Genomic DNA, 15,708 nt, shown 5'->3' with positions numbered 1-15,708 from the left:
ATTGTACGCCATGAGGTGGCTTGATATTGATATGAGGTCGAGGACCTATTTATGATGTTGCGAGATGGCTTGTTATTGCGCTTGGGCCGTAAGGGGCCCCTCCAGGAGTCTGCACACCCCCAGTGAGCGCGGGTACCCAGTGTGATGTGAGATATAGCCCGAGGGGCTGGTATTGTTCGATGTGATTGCCCGAGGGGCGGATTTGGTTATATTGTGCCCGAGGGGCGAACCTTATGTGCTTATCTTTCTTATTTTCCTGTCATTTACTTGCTTAATTGTGTATTTGTGCCTGAGGGGGTGATTTTTGTGCTTATCTGCACTAGCTGTTCTGCATTCATTTGCGCAACTGTTGAAAAAGTTATTTTCAAACGAATTTTAACTGAGCTAAGATGTTTTAAAGGATTTTACAGCTTCATTGCTTTCATACTGGTTTTGAAACTGCTTCTATACAGCATGTTGATGCTCTTTTCGTGATTTCTTATCACTCAGTCTTTATTTATGATTATTACTCACTGAGTTGGCAGTACTTATTTTACACCCTGCACCTTGTGTGCAGATTCAGGTATTTTTCCGAGTTGGGTGGCAGTTGTCAGTGGAGTTAGCAAGGTAGCTGCCGGCGTTCGCAGCACTGCTTTCTCTCTCTTCATTCCATTAGACTGTACTAAGTACATTTTAGACCTTGTCAGTTGTATTTAGACTTTATAGATGCTCATGACTAGTGACACCCCGGTTTGGGTTGTGTTTGGGTTGTACTTCCGCATTGTTATGATATTATCTTTTGTTTACCATTATTAAATCATGTTTTGGTCTGTTGTATTGCTGTTTAGCTGTTTAACTTCGAATTTGGAAATGTGTCGGCTGGCCTTGTCTTCACGAGAGGCGCCATCACGATCGGGTCTGGGTTTAGGGTCGTGACAAGTTGGGTATTAGAGCCTAGGTTACATAGGTCTCACGAGTCATGAGCAGGTTTAGTAGAGTCTCATGGATCGGTACGGAGACGTCTGTATTTATCCTCGAGAGGCTGCAGAACCTTTAGGAAAACTTCACATTCTTGAAATTCTTGTCGTGCGTCCTTGATTCAGCTTGGATATAACTCTTTGAATTGCTTCCACGCATTCGTATGCACGAACGAGCGCTCAGTATCAGATGTGCATCGATGGCTTGTGATTCCCTGATTGAGGGGCGAGATGTGATCTCTATATGCTGATGTTAGGCCAGTCTGGAGAACTCGAGGCCGGATTTTGCCTATAGCTTGAGCACCGAGGTGATGATTGTGTGAGCACGTGTTTCTGGATCTATATGTTCTATTGTGTTCCTATTTAGGGGAGTAATGACTGGATGGTTACGTGATGAGGGTGATGTGACTGCGAGATGTATTCGTATGATTTGGAAGCGACGAGAAGGGTCTACTGGAGGATAGAAGAACTATTAGGTGCTTGATTTTCGTCTTATTCGAGTTTTAGCCCCGAGTTATGGGCGTGTGATGAATCTTTTCATGTTTCCTAGTTGGGAGTGAAGTAAATTTCATGTTACGGTATGAGTCCAGACTCAGGAGGACTAAGTGACTGCGTAATGGTTATGGCGGTGGAAGGTATATATATAAATGTTAGTTAAGGCGAAGCAGGTGGGTTATCTCCTGCGAAGTGTTCTGAGGTTGTGCGATCCTTATGTTGTCGGTTAGAAGATCTCAATTACAAGTGAAATATGTGTGTTGAAATTTGAATTTGAGTTGCTTAGGAGAATGGGTTTAATTGTTACGAGAGTAAATGCGAGATTTGCAGAAGATATGAAGTACCAAATGGTCTGTGTTCCACGAGCTTATGAAGGATTGAGTTAATCTCACTGTGGTATTATGGCAGCAGTTAAGTGTATGCGTTATGGGTTATTTTGTGTGTTTTGATCTATGGCTTCGAGCCAAATGGGGGAGTTTGCTATTGATTAGCCGATTGCACGGTTATGTGCTATGTTAGTTCCAGTTTGAAGCGTACTGGTGAATTTGTTATGGCTTATGGAAATTGAGACCGAGGATGTCTCGAGTAAAGGAAAATTTTGACAAAGGTTATAGGATGCTTCATAGGTGTTTGAAAAGCATGGAATGTCTTGAGTTGTTGTTGATAAAGAATGCTCAGTGCATAGGAAAGGGAGTGGCTTGGTAGCATCAAGGTAAGGTTATATGCTGCAGTGTCTGAAGTACTAATGAGGCACAGGTGTTCGGTTCTTTTGATCGGGCTAATTGCAGTTTGGGTAGAGTGGATGACTATAGAGAATGTTTCTAATGCGTTCTGGGTTTTACATGTAACAAGTGGAAATTTGCAAGTTGTACTTATGGCTAGAAACTGAGTTTCCAGTGGGAGATGGCAAGACTTGTGATATTTTCTATATTAATTATGGGATTCTATATATCAGTATCGGGAAGGTGAAGGTAATGGCTTTAGATTCGCAGTAAGTCCTTTCAGGGTAGGTATCATGAATGTGGTGCTTTTGGGAACATTTAAAAGAGTATTCAGCGGGTTATGAGCCTTAGGCTGTGTGGTATTATGCTTGGGTCTCGTGTGGTGAGTTTGGGTTGAGGAAATGTGATGTAATGGCAAGAAGGAGTATCAATTGAAGGTAAATCAGAAGGGAGCTCGGATAGATGGGATAGCTTGGTAGTAGGCCAGATCGGTATGGTAAGGATATGATTAGTTCTTTGGGTGTACGAGGTAATGAGTTCTATAGGTATTTCGCGGTAATGCTCTTGGGTTTTAGTGGCCTGCGTAGGTTGATTGAGTTAGGAGGATTCGGTCCTGGCAGACTTGGTTTTTGTGCAAGGGGAGTCGGAGAGTTCTTGTTGATTTCTACTGCGGTTAGAGATGTATATTTTCTGCTGGCATGAGGAGCTTGAGATGTATAGTGATTTTCTTCTAGAACGGGATCAATGGAAAAGTTCTCGGTTGGTTGAGTACATAGTTTCTTGTGGCTTGGAAGGGATATGAAATTCTCATGTTATTTTAGGATGGACTGGTATATGCGGTATGTGTGGAGGTTGAGATTTGCGTGTGTAAGGTTGCAGTTCAATTCTTAACAGAAGGCCATAAATTCTCAGGCAGCACGGGCGGTTTCATATAAGTGGAGAGATGATCTTCAGATGATTAAGAAATGGTATTGCTAGTTGGAGGTATTTTGACGAGGGTATATATTTCAGAAAAAAGGCAATGTGATTAAGTTGATGGTACTTCGGTAGTATTGTGGCACTTTCTTGTTAGATCGCTTGCTAATATTCGAGTTTTCTTGGGGGCACAGAAGAATGTTAGAGTATCTCTCGTGGCGTGACTGGATATTAGAGATGTGGTATGTGCTCGGACGGTGGAATTGGAATCGGATATGTGATTCGTGTGCTATATGGAGTTGGAGATTGGGAGTTCTCATATTCAGGCTATGTTGTGGTTGTGGATCGTGTGTATCAGCATTGTGTAGTGACTATCGGGGTATGGAGACTCGAGCGGATCTTTTGTTGCTTGGTACATTAGATTTTGGAGGTGATATCGGGTATGGACAGGTTGTCTCAGTGTTGTATCATTCGGAGCTATTGCGCTCCGGTGGCGATGTTGGTTATGCCGGGTATGCCACGGACCGAGTGGCGAGGTTCGACGGGTTATGTCCTTACTGGAGTGGTTTTATATTTCGAAGGCCAAGCGGATGGCTGGGAAGGATTGTTTTTCTTATTTTGGGCTCTCGTGATGGATGTCAGTGCAGAGGCTCCTCATATTGATTCAGTTCCGGTGGTGAGGGACTTTTCGGATGTGTTTCTTGTGGTCGGGCATGTCGCCGGGCAAGGTTGTTGATTTCAGTATGGATTTGATGTCGGGCACCGCATCGTATGGCACTGGCAAAGTTAAAGGAGTTGAAGGAGCAGCTTCAGGATTTTCTTGATAAGGAGTTCGTTGGCAGGCCAATGTGGATGTGTGTTGTAACTTGAGTCGGCTTGGTTGGCTCCGGATTGTATTGTTGAGGGATATGTTGATTCGATTGTTATTGAGCTTATTAGTAATCTGGGGAGATCTATGAGTTACCTTTTCTATGTTGCGAGGCGTTATGATTTGTTAGGTATAGGCACAGATGGTGCGGTTCCATTGGGGATTCTTAGTGGAAGTCGAGTGGGCAAGAGTATTGGATATTGCTCGGCGGATGGCGTATCAGTTATATCCTTTTGGGTTGAGTAGTGTTATGTATTTGCTTCACTGTGGTCATGATGATTTGCTTTGGCTCCAGACATTAAATTGCGCGTGGTTGTCGATTTCGAGCATAGCGACTTGAGGTGTTTCATGTGGACCAGTGTTTGGATAGGGTATGACCTTGCAGGTTAGATTCATGTCTTTTGTTTCTACGACGTGTGATGGGTTCTCAGCATTTTGTTGTGGTGGTACTGGTGAGTTGGTGGTACAGCCCTTTCGTTCGAGTCGTCTTCATGATTGGAGTACATTCAGATTGTTGTTTATTGGTGCACAGATTGCACGAGTTGTGGCTTTAGATTGTATTGATGTGTCATGTCACCAGAGTAGTGGTGTTGGATTAGATGAGATCGTTGGGATCTGAAATGAGTACAAACTGATTCGATTTCAGCACGTTGGAAGGATAATATCGAGGGTTGGCTCAGAAATTTGCTATGGTTTTTTGCCAAAGGAGAAGAGGCTTCATGAAGGGTTGATCTAAGAAATGGTTATGGCTTACCATGTGTTACATATCATTGGCAGTATATGAAAGTGTTGGAATGAGACTTTAGTTGATAAGAGGTTTTCTACCGGTATTCGGTTGTTCTGTGACGCTGCTGTGATTAGAAATTATCGCTACGAGTGTTTGAGTAAAGTGGTATATCATGTAATTGCACCTGAGGTGGCAGGTATGGGTTATTACGGCTTGTTCGGGCTTATTCAGAGTATAGATGTGAGATTCGGATCTTGTGGATGATTTCCGAAGTAGAAATGTGGTTCTATGGTTTTTGGGCTGGATTGGATTGTGAAGTTTCAGTTTCTATGTGTTATCGGACCTATATGAGATAGGGTGACGTGGGATCACCCCCGGGTATGTGCATGGTAAGGTTATTCAGCAACTGGTTGGCTTTTGGAACAACTTTGGGCACGTTCGAGGACGAACGTATGTTTAAGTGGGGGATGATGTAACGACCCGACCGGTCGTTTTGAGTTTTGCACTTTGTTCGTAAGTTCCCGGGCATGAATTTCCCCGTGTCGTGTATTATGACTCATGTGATCGTTGGTTTTGGTATTCAGGGTAATCGGAACGAATTTGGAAGAAACAATTCTCAGTTTGAAGCTTCAGATTTGAAAGGTTTGACCAAGATTTGACTTGTTTGTATATGATTTCGGATCGGAATTTTTATGATTTGGTTAGCTCCGTTAGGTGATTTGAGACTTGGGAGCGTGATCGGAATGCATTTTGGGAGTCCGTGGAAGGTTTAGGCTTGAATTGGCGAAATTGAGATTTTGGCGTTTTCCGGTTGTTAGGTGAAATTTTGATATAGAGGCCAGAACAAAATTCCGAGAGTTGCAGTAGCTCCGTTATGTCATTTGGGATGTGTGTGCAAAATTTCAGGTCATGAGGACGTGGTTTGGTTGGATTTTTGATCAAAAGCATATTTCGGAAGATTTTTAGAAACTTAAGCTTATATCCGATGCGTTTTGGGTGAATTGATGTTAATTGAGGTGTTTTGATGATTGGAACAAGTTTGAATAAGGTATTGGGTTATGTTTGTGGTTTTTGGTTGAGGTTCCGGGGGCCACGGGGTGATTTCGGATGGTCAACGGAGAAGTTGGAATTTTGTTACAGCAGCTGATATTGCTGCTTCTGGTATTTTTGCATCTGCGGGTTGGGGACCGCAGATGCGGTGCCTCATAAGCTGAGTTTTAGTCGCAGAAGCGGTTAAGGAAGAAAAGTTCAGTAGCCGCAGATGCGGTTGGTTGACCGCACCTGCGATGGCGGAGGTGCGGATACGAGGTCGTAGATGCGATTTGTGGATTTGAGTGAGAGCCACGAAGCGACAATTTGACCGCAGGTGCGGTTGGTTGACCGCAGATGCGTGGCCTGGCATCATTAGTGAAGTCCCCAGAAGCGGATGTTTTTTCGCAGAAGCGGGGGCGGAGATGCGCTTATAGGATCGCAGGTGCGGAAATGCTTGGCAGAATGTATAAAAATGCTCCTTTGCGATTTTCAATTATTTGTTCACCATTTTGGTGCGATTTTTGGAGCTCCAAGCTGTGATTTCAAGAGGGGATCGAGTGTATCCACAGAGGTAAGCTACTTGGGCTTTACACCTTGTGTTTATGGTGATTATTCATTGTTTAATCATGAAAAATTTGTGGGAAATTAGAGGAAGAGTTTGGAAATTAGGGCTTGAAATTGGAGAGTGAATTTTTAGAGTTTGAGTGACCATATGAGGTCGCATTTTGGTAAATTTGATATGTATGAACTCGTGAGAGGATGAGGATCCCATTGATGATAATTTTATCGGGTTTCGAGACATGGGCCCGGGGCCGGGTTTGAGCAATTTCGGGATTTTGATGTTAAATTGGATATTTTCGAGTGGGCTTCGCTCCCTTAGCATGTTTTAATGATTATGTACTGATTGTGGCTAGATTTGAAGCATCCGGAGGTCGATTCGTGCGGGCAAGGCATCGCGGGCTAGAGTTTGTACCGGATCGAGGTGAGTAATGATTGTAAATGATGTTCTGAGGGTTTGAAACCTCGGATTGCCCATCATAGTGCTATATTGAGGTGAGGCACATGCTTAATGGCGAGCGTGGGGTCGTGCACTATTGGGGATTGTGACTTGGTCCTTCCCGATTGATGATTTTACCGCGTATTTGATTGAAATGTATTTGCTATCATCATTATTTGGGTTGAATGCCATATTTGGGCTCCGTGCAATTTATTTGAACCCTTCGGGGATTGTTGTTGATTTTTCCTCACTGTTTTGACTTTATACTTGAACTCAGTCATGTTATTTTCATTGTTTTCAAAACTCAGCCATGTTTACTCTGTTTTAATACTCAAATGATTTTAAATGATGTTTTGGGCCGAGGAATACTGTTTTACTGTTGCCTGAGAGGCTTATGTGATTTTTGACTGAGTAAGGCCAAGGGCCTGTGTTGTGAGGATATCTTTTGGGTCGGGCTGCACGCCGCAGCGGTGATACACTGATTTGATTATGTGGCCGATGGCCTGAGATTGTACGCCACGAGGTGGCTTGATATTGATATGAGGTCGAGGACCTGTTTATGATGCCGCGAGATGGCTTCTTATTGCGCTTGGGCCATAAGGGGCCCCTCCAGGAGTCTGCACACCCCCAGTGAGCGTGGGTACCCAGTGTGATGTGAGATATAGCCCGAGGGGCTGGTAATGTTCGATGTGATTGCCCGAGGGGCGGATTTGTTGATATTGTGCCCGAGGGGTGAACCTTATGTGTTTATCTTTCTTATTTGCCTGTCATTTACTTGCTTAATTGTGTATTTGTGCCCGAGGGGCTGATTTCTGTGTTTATCTGCACTAGCTGTTCTGCATTCATTTGCGCAACTGTTGAAAAAGTTATTTTCAAACGGGTTTAAACTGAGCTAAGATGTTTTAAAGGATTTTACAGCTTCATTGCTTTCTTACTGGTTTTGAAACTGCTTCTATACAGCATCTTGATGCTCTTTCCGTGATTTCTTATCACTCAGTCTTTATTTGTGATTATTACTCACTGAGTTGGCAGTACTCATTTTACTCCTTGCACCTTGTGTGCAGATTCAGGTATTTTTTCGAGTTGGGTGGCAGTTGTCAGTGGAGTTAGCAAGGTAGTTGCCGGCGTTCGCAGCACTGCTTTCTCTCTCTTCATTGTATTAGACTGTACTGAGTACATTTTAGACCTTGTCAGTTGTATTTAGACTTAGTAGATGCTCATGACTAGTGACACCCCTTTTTGGGATGTGTTTGGGTTGTACTTCCGCATTGTTATGATATTATCCGCTCTTTAGCATTATTAAATCATGTTTTAGTCTGTTGTATTGTTGTTTAGCTGTTTAACTTCGAATTTGGAAATATGTCGGCTCGCCTTGTCTTCACGAGAGGCGCCATCACGACCGAGTATGGGTTTAGGGTCGTGACAGAGAGAGAGAGAGAGATTGCATAATATTTCTGATAAAATTCTGAAAATGAGTACACTGTGAGCATATAAGGAAACCAACCTAGGATTCCCTATTCTAACGTTTGTACTAGCCACGAGTCTCTAATATCCAGTAATTGTAAAAGGGACCAACTACAAATACAGAAAGTAAAATGGACTAAATTATACATAGTACTAAACTTAGGACTGGCCACCCATTACAACATTAGTTAGCTTAATTCTTGACAGATCTACCCAACACTCTTTTGACAAAAACATAATCCTTATAACTAGATTTACTCTAATTTAACCAAATAAAAATTGAAAAACGATTTAGATTTAAAAATAACTAATCTCTTATGAATTTAATCAAACCTAATCTAATCCAATTCATTTTTCATTCTTATTGCTTCTTCTTCTTCTCCTCCTTTTTTTTTTTTTTTTTTTTTTTTTTGCATTTTCCTCATGATTATGAAAAATTATACAAATTATATTCAGACTACAACAACTAATACAAACTGTGAGGTAAAAAGGGGAAGAAAAAAGAAAGTGTGCTATCATCAGAATGCTTCAATCAAGCACCTTCAGAAATTAGAAGGAGAATGTTAATATCCAATAAAAGGAGGAGTCAGAAACACATAAAAGGAAAAGGATCTAATTTTGGATTTATACTAAATCAAAATTGCTCAATTTTACTCTCGATTAGACTTTTAGTCCACTTATTCTCTTATAATTAGCAAATCGACTTGTATTTTCCCTTGCTACTAAGGAGCTCTAACGTGAAATCGTCAAGGGATTTTTACCTAGCTATACTATAATAGAAACATATTTACTACCTTTATTTATTTTCCTTATCAATTACTTTATATACTTATATTTACTAGTTTTATACAAAATCATAAAAAGGAGGAAATGAAACATACCTTAAATACTGGGTATCAGTTACACGTAATCCCCTACATTTAAGATACTCTTCATTTTTTCAAGGAAAACTATATCTGTCTTTGTACTTACCCAAAATCATCACCTCTCTTTGTACTTACCCAAAATCATCACCGTAAGAAACCCACTGAACCCCAAAATCATCACCTCTCTTTGTACTTACCCACAGTAAGAAACCCATTGATACCCATAATCTTTCTAACCCAAAAATCTTGTGTACTCACTCCTCTTCCACTATTATCCCCCAAAATTGCAGATTCTTTCCTCTTCCAGTGCTGTTGGCATACGATTTCTCTATTTAATCGTCCAAAATCTCTTTCTTATTTACACAATACAGAAGAAATTCGAAGATTTGCTCTACAATCAAGTTGTGGGTAAGCTTCACTCTACATTAAAGTTGGTTTTAGGTTGAATTTCATAATGAAACTCGAGGAAGATGATGTTTCGGAATTATATTACAATTGTATGATGAAGGTATCATAATTGTATCTGAGTTGTATTTGATAGATCAATACCTANCTCTCTCTCTCTCTCTCTCTCTCTCTCTCTCTCTCTCTCTCTCTCTCTCTCTCTCACACACACACACACACACACAAATCAAACTATTATCTCTCTAAAATTGTACCATCATATATTTCTCTGAATCAATTCCACCAACAACAATTAAATAGCTTCAACTATTGACGAATTCATCGACATTATCTCTGAAATTGCAGGTAGAGGGGTCTGCCATTAACATAGTATTAAAAAGCTTCGAAACTTTGAATTAGATATTCGAGTTTTACGAGTTTGTGATTTTTTGTATTGGATATTCTTGAATACGATTGAAAATATCCTTTAGAGTTTATATCTCAATTTTAAGAGAGATTGGTTAAGTTTAAAGTTAGTTCTAGGTTGAATTTCTTAATAAAACTCGAGGAAGATGAAGTTTCGGAGTTATATTGCGATTGTATGATCAATGTATCATAATTGTATCTGATTTATATTTGATAAATGAATACCTAAGACAATTCTGATACAATATTAATACTATTAAAATACAATATTGTATTATAATTTAAGTTTAGAGTTGGTTCTAGGTGGATGTTTTAAATTGAAACTTGAAAAAGATGAAGATCAAAGTTGTATCATAATTTAGAATTGTATCACAATTTGTACCTAAAACAAAACATGATACAATACTAATACAAGTACAATACAATATTGTATCAGTTTAAGTTTAGAGTTAGTTTTAAGTTGTATCATCATTATATCAGAATTGTGTAAGAATTATTTCAAGATTGTATCAAATTTGTAAATGAATTATGAGCAGTTGTGAGATCATGACGAATTTCACAGTTTGTATCACAAATATATGATAATTATATATTAATATATTAGTATTGTATTAGGTATTATTTTTATATTAATGTACCATCTACAAGTTATATACAATTGTTATACAAGTATGATACAATTACGTTTTACCTGTTGATGTATTTGATACAATTTAAATACAATTATGATACATTTATCATACAATTCTTGAATATTTCTTCATTTTCAGTGTTGTCCGGTCTCCCAGCAAAAGAACCGATGCAGTTGATGATTTAATAATATAAAATTATCGACAATGGTGGGAAGAGAGAAGATGGAGATTCTGGGCGTAGATTAAGGAATTTTGTTGTAAAAAAGGAGAGAGAAGAGGAGAGGGGAAAAAAAGGAAAGAATATAATTGGATCCCTTAATTAAGGCACTAATAATGGGGCGGGAGCCTTTTAAGGAGCAATCTACACAATTTGTAAGAAAAATCTAGATACTTATTAATAACTATAAAACATAGAGAACATTGGCAAATAAGTTTCTAATATAGTATACCTAGGTTAAAGTCCCAATGGTAAAACTCCAGCCGTCAAAATTTTTCAAGATAAAGGCCCAAATTTACCATTAAACTTTTGTCGATGGTTTAAAATCACCACCGCTTGAAGTTGGGTGAAATGCTAAAATAGCCAGATTTACAAGTGGTAATTGAAAAATAGTCACAATTTCAAAAGTAATCGAAATTTTATCACTTTTCATGTAAAGATAAATCTGAACGAAAACACTGTTCAAAATTCGAAATATATTGCAGCATAATATACTGGACTTCCAGCATAATATACTGGAATTCCAGCATAATATGCTGGAAGTTCATATACAGGTGCTCCAATCTCCAATATATTATGCTGGAACTTTCCGTGTATTGGAGTTCCAGCATAATATTCTACAAGTTCGTACACAGGTGCACCAATCTCCAGTATATTATGCTAGAATTTTTCGTGTTGCAGCAAAATATTGGCTATTTTTTCAATGACTTTGCAAACATTGACTATTTTTTAATTATCAACCCGAACACTGGCTAGCCTGTGCTATTTTCACCTTGAAGTTTCATGCGTGTCGTGTGAGACTTTATGCTAATGGCGTGGTTAAGATTAGACCAAAAGTTTAGCGGATGGAAAAATTACTTATTTTAGACCGTATATATGACAAATTTGACCCCGTTCCCAAGATAAAGCTAGCGTTTGGACATAAATTTGATTGAAAACTAAAAAGAGAATTTTTGAAATTTTTGAAAGTTGAAGGTGTGTTTAGACATGCATTTTATTTGAAGAAAAAGTTAAAGTTCTAAACCAGTTTTTGGGAGCATGAAAATTTTTGAGGGTTTTTCCCCAAAACATGATCATATTTCATAAATAAGTAATATTAAAAAAAATTAAGAAAATAATCTATGGCCAAACGGGAGCAAAATCTCAAAAAACAAAAAAAAATCAGTCTTTGTGACCTGAATTAAGTAATATTATTTTTACCCTATCTAGGTTCTTGAAAGATGTAATTATTCATTAGAAGATGTAAACTTTAACATGTTGCCAAATTGAATATTATAAAGAGATGTATATTTCATATAGTACGTAGGGTATATCAAAAATGCCAGATACTAAGTCCAACATCAAACAAAAAATTAAAGCAACATCCACATGGTATATTTAATATGTGTAAAAGAATGTTAAAGTTCCCATCTTTAAATCTGTATAATATGCACATAATCATCATCATATCATAATATAATATATAATCTATTTCTATACTATATTAAAAGCACGAAAACCCTTAGCGAAATGTCGTTTGTCTTTTTTACCCTTAAAAATATATTTTACGCTGGACAAAATAGTAATTTAAGTTGTTTTTCTAATATTTTGAACTTTGAAATCAACTAAAATATTAATTATTAAATCTTTCCTCATTAAAAATTCCTAATATTTTGGATTATGAATCCCACCCGCGCAATAACACTGTCCAATTGACAGTTTATTGGACATCCAATTCCAATTCTTCTCTTGTATAGTTGTATACGAGAGGTATTGTCACGACCCAAAAATCCATCCGAAGGAGTCCTGATGGCACCTAGTCTCTAAACTAGGTAAGCCTAACATTCACTGAGATAACATTTATATTAGCTAACTTCAATTTAAATAACTCTTACCAAATTATAATTTTTAAAACCGGTGGTACAAGTCATAAGCTTTTCTAAGAGTAGTTATACAAAATAAATACATTACTGTTCCGAAACAAAAGGAACAAATGGAAATAAGTACAAATAAAGATGACTTCGAGGCCTGTGAACGCTGCAGTAGGTTTACCTTGAGTCTCCACAGCAAGGATTCGCACGGCTACTACAGATCAAATACCTGGATCTGTACACAAAATTGTACAGAACTGTAGTATGAGCACACCACAGCGGTGCCCAGTAAGTATCAAGAGTAACCTCGGTATGGTAGTGACGAGGGACAGTCCAGGCACCTACTGGTCAAATAAATTGAACAGGATATGATAATAAACTATCAACCTAAAGATGACAAAGTAATATCAACAACAAGGAAAGAACAAACTACAATCAGTAGCAACAATAAGGGAAGCACGAATGGAAACGAAAAATAACCAAGTAAATTAACAGCAACCTAGCTGGAACACAGACAAATAAAAATGTACTCAAATAAGGATGGCGATGTCAGCTCAATAAATCATATCATTTCTGATGCACAATTTCAGCCATCCCAAACTCGATGTCTCATATCATAACCTCAATTACCAAACCTTTAGCACAACCGGCACCGTGTGCCCACATATTTCTATCTCACTTTGCACAACAACGTTCTCATGTTACTCAGTTCATAGGGTCCATAACCAATGCAATTAAGATGTTCAAGGAGTCTCATTTACATAGCATAAAGTAGAGTACAACTTCTAAACCAATTAGAAACTCAGCAAGAAAAGATGAAGTTATTTTTAGAAATTATTTGAATAAAGAAAGTACCATTTTCAATTAAAATACAACATCGAATGAATTATTACCTTTAAACACGGTGAAGTATTGTAAACACGGTGAAGTATTGTAAACACTATGGGGTTCCATCACAAAGGATCACAGCAGTAAAGGAATCTGAACAGTTAAAACACTCGAATTGATAACAACAAATAAACACAGCAAACAGAAAGTGCACGGCATCACCCTTCGTGCTTTATCACTCTTCCTCACCATATGCATAAATAGAAATGTGCACGGCATCACCCTTCGTGCTTTAACTCTCTCATAACATGGCACAGAACCACCCTTCGTGCATTAACTCTCACAATCATGGCACGGCATCACCCTTCGTGCATTAACTCTCATAATCACGACACGGTATCATCCTTCGTGCATTAACTCTCATAATCATGGGACGGCATCACCCTTCGTGCATTAACTCTCATAATCATGGCACGGCATCACCCTACGTGCATTAACTCTCACTCACAATATCACGCACGGCATCACCCTTCGTGTTTACACTCTTCCTCACCCACACAATAGAAATAATACATTCTCGCAAAGGAATCAACAACAATCCAACAATCCAATCACAAAGAATTCCACCACCAAGAGTATGAATACACGGCAACAAGAGGATCATGGAAAAACCAAGAAGCACAATAATCTTAACAAAATAACAAGACATAATAAGCACGTGATAACTACACCGGTGACCACAACAATTTGGACACCTAACATATATCACGGGGTCATAGAGGAATTCCCAATTAAGGGATAACATGACAATAAGGAGAACAATCACTTCAATTAAGGCAAATAAGGTCCACGTAACAAGTAAGAGTTAGGGGAAAAGCTAACAATCACATAGAGGTAAAGCAAACAATTAGGAAACTCAATTATAACGAAATACTTCCCACGTAATGAACATAAGGACCTAAGAAACCTAAAGGCATGTTTTCTATAAATAAGTCCGAGCACACACTCGTCACCTCGCATGCACGGACTACAATTAGCAAAGAAGACTCAAATCCTAGGGGGAATTCCCCCACACAAGGTTAGGCAAGATACTTACCTCAATCCGGCCAATTCAATACTCAATTTAGCTTTTTCTTTACCAATTCATCAACGCTCGGTCAATCTAGCCTAAAATGACTTGAATACATCAAACAATGCAAGAGAAAACAATTTCAATTAACAAAACTATGATTCTTATACAATTTGCAAAAAGTCAACAAAAGTCAACTCCCCGGGCCCACACCTCGGAACCCGGCAAAATTTATAAAAACCAAACACTCATTCCGCTAGGAGTTCACTCATACAAAAATTATCTAATTCCGATACCATTTGGTCATTCAAATCATCATTTTACATTTTTGAAAGACTTTACAAATTTTCCCCAAATTCCATCCCAAATCACGAATAAAATGATGAATTTAATGATAGATTCATGTATTTTAGCCAAATCCGACTTAGAATCACTTACCCCGATGAATTTCTTAAAAAACCTTCGAAAAATGGCCAAGATCCGAGCTCTCTAGGTCAAAATATAAAATAAAACCCTAAATCTCGTATTTATAGTGCACCTCTTCGATTTCCATCTCCGCTGCAGCGCTCACCCCTCCGCGGTCGCGAAAAAATAGCGTGGTCCGCGCTTCTAGTGGCTGCATAGACAGGCCTTAATATTTTTGCCATAACTTTCTCTACAAATGTCCAAATTATGATTTCTTTACCTTTATGAAAACTAGACACGAAGGACTACCACTTTTGTTTTTTAATCATCTCAAAATTCCTTGTAGATCGAAAGATATAGGGTTCCGAAATTGGACCAACGAACCTGCGGATTCTTCATGACCGCGGCCGGGGACAGATTTCCGCTTACAGCGGAAATTCCACTGCTGCAGCGAAATATCACCGCTGACAGCGGTCCTTTTGGCCGCTGGAGCGATGATTTACCGCTGTCCGCGGCCCCCCACGATCCGGAACAACTTTCGAGTGCCGAAAAGTCCGAACTAGCTCAAAACTCACCCCGAAACTCATCCGAGGCCCCGGGAACCTCAACCAAATGTACCAACACATCCCATAACACCATACAAACTTAGCCCCACTCTCAAATCACATCAAAACAATGCTAAAACCACGAATCACCCTCCAATCTAAACCTAAAGAACTTGAAATTTCAAGAATCCTACAACCGATGTCGAAACCAACCAAACCAAGTCCGATTGACCCCAAATTTTGCGCACAAGTCACAAATGACATTATGAACCTACTCCAACTCCCGGAATTGTATTCCGACTCCGATATC

Source organism: Nicotiana attenuata, unplaced genomic scaffold (genome assembly GCF_001879085.1).
Source record: "Nicotiana attenuata strain UT unplaced genomic scaffold, NIATTr2, whole genome shotgun sequence".
Classification (NCBI taxonomy): Eukaryota; Viridiplantae; Streptophyta; class Magnoliopsida; order Solanales; family Solanaceae; genus Nicotiana; species Nicotiana attenuata.
Note: the sequence above shows the minus strand (reverse complement) of the source record.